This window comes from Dermacentor andersoni, chromosome 5, assembly GCF_023375885.2.
Source record: "Dermacentor andersoni chromosome 5, qqDerAnde1_hic_scaffold, whole genome shotgun sequence".
NCBI classification, from domain to species: domain Eukaryota; kingdom Metazoa; phylum Arthropoda; class Arachnida; order Ixodida; family Ixodidae; genus Dermacentor; species Dermacentor andersoni.
In genome coordinates, this window is record NC_092818.1 from 149,328,906 (window position 1) to 149,331,103 (window position 2,198).

General features: G+C 43.5%; 1 protein-coding gene across 4 annotated transcripts in view; it reads left to right on the forward strand.

Moving 5' to 3' along the window:
- Positions 1-2,198, forward strand: part of LOC126531396 (ras-related protein Rab-8A-like) — a 52,028-nt gene that overhangs the window by 28,734 nt on the left and 21,096 nt on the right. The gene's annotated exons all lie outside the window — the stretch shown is intronic.

The following is a 2,198-nucleotide window of genomic DNA, read 5'->3' on the forward strand; positions in this document are numbered from 1 at the left end:
GCCTCTATACAGCCTCGATACATATTACAGATGTCATTCAATGCATCATTGACTTCCCCACACCATTTCTTGGTGCTCTTTGGCCATCCCTGGCCCTTGCGCGAAAAAACCCCATTCTTCATAATGTTCTGATTGGTGCCACTATCAGTTGTGCCGTAACCATATAAAGCATTCCTTGCCTCGGTACAATGACTGTGTAAAAACAATTAAGAAAGCTAGCCCCTGTGAGGAATTGAAGCCTGGTCTGCAACCTGGTAGTGAGAACCTATCATCTACAGCTGAGAAGGGGTGTGGAATACGTGAAACAGTAGAGCAAAAGGGCACCGCCACCATCGTGCTGTCACAATATCAAAGCACATGCACAGCTCGATTGTGGAGGTTTAGAAGGTCTGTAGAGATGTGTGGTGCGTTTGGCTGCAAAAGTGAACAAAGACGTACACACCAGCACTTCACAACTTCCATTACAGCTCAATCGGCTGCAATGAAAGTCAAGTATGTGTGCTGTGTGAATGCTCTTGTGTAACTTAGACAATCATAGCAGATGAATTCTTGCCATATTTTTGGTATTGTAGAAGCATAGTTTACTAATACAGCTCAACTTGTTTTACCCTCTGGTGTCCCTTTAAACTGACAAACTCCTAGAGTGAGAGTTTTAAGATGATGCTTCAGACGCATCCTCTGATACACTAGATTTGACATCAAATTGAGTCTGCAAATCTTGCACTGTGCAACTGCAAACAAATGGTCATCTGCTACAACTCGGAACATCCAAATTTATAAACACATTTGACCTTGGTATTACTATGGCAAGCCTGCAAAATCAAACTGACAGTGCAGCAAGTGCACAGGCAGTGTGCCTACCCTCCCATCCCTGAAAGGACAAAAAAGTAGTTTTCGTAGCTGACAAAATGAGAATTCCAAAAGAAATTAATGCTCACTGAATAAAAAAAAATTGAAATCTGCCATTTTCCAAGCTAACATTGTGATCTGATTATGAGGCATGCTGTAGTGGGGGACTCGGATCAATTTTGACCACCTGGGGTTCTTTGACATGCACGCAACGCATACTACACAGGCGGTCTTGCAGTTGGCTCCCATCAGAATGGGGCTGTTGTGGCTGGGATGGAACTTGCAACTTCATGCTCAGCAATGCAATGCCAGAACTGCTGAGCTATCACGACGGATCTACTCACTGAATAAGTGAAAATGCTAAAACATATTATGTAACAATAACATCTTTCTGTGACTTGAGTAAACATCAGAATAGCAAACTGTTGGGCTAGTTGGCTAGACATTTCGTACAAAGGCGAAGTGTTGTGGGAAAAAAATGTTGCAGTTTACCCTGAAAGCCGAAGCATTGATTGCAATGGCAAATCACTAGACAGCTGTATGAGGCAGCGATAGTAGTTTTATCGGCTGTATAAACTTGTAATCATTTGCTTAGTGACTAAATTAGCAAACATGGCGTCGCGTACGCTCAGGCAAACATGAGCACATCTCACTCGACGAACACGAAGATTCGCTGTCAAAATGCTGGCATGAGGAAGAGCGGCGGCGGCAGCTTTCAAGATAGGGCCTGTGCAGCTGCACCATATGCAGCCACCACCAGAGTAGGATCACAGTAACACCGACGGTGGAAATTTCTCTGAAGTGTCCATATAAGCTGCTATCTCAATAAAAAGCGGAGAAGATTAATGGGAAAGACATCTCTTCTGTTTATGTTCTCCACTTCTTTCCATACTACTTCAGTGCTCTCCTTTGCACAAAATATAGTGGAAACATCTTGTGCAGACAGCTGAATGTAGTTTCTTTTATTTTGTTATGGTATGACATTCTGAACGACTGTTGGTGTTCAAAGTTTCAAAGCAACACGGAGCTAAAAAAGACTCCACAGTGGAGGGACTCTAGATTCATTTTGACCGCTTGGGGTTTCTTTACTAAGCACCTTAAAGTACTTACACAAGTACTTTTTGCATTCTGCCCTCATCAGAACAAGATCGTAGTGGCCGGGAATCAAACCCATGACCTTGTAGTCAGCAGCAGAGCCACCGTAGCCATGGCCTTGTTTGTCCACCTTTGCCCCTATGTGCCTTTTCCGTGTTCTATCCTGTTGTGCTTCTTGTCACCATTATGATGAAGCAGTTTGCCCAACACAAACGCATGTTAGGTGCGCAGAGCAAGTTTCGAAATAGCATGGA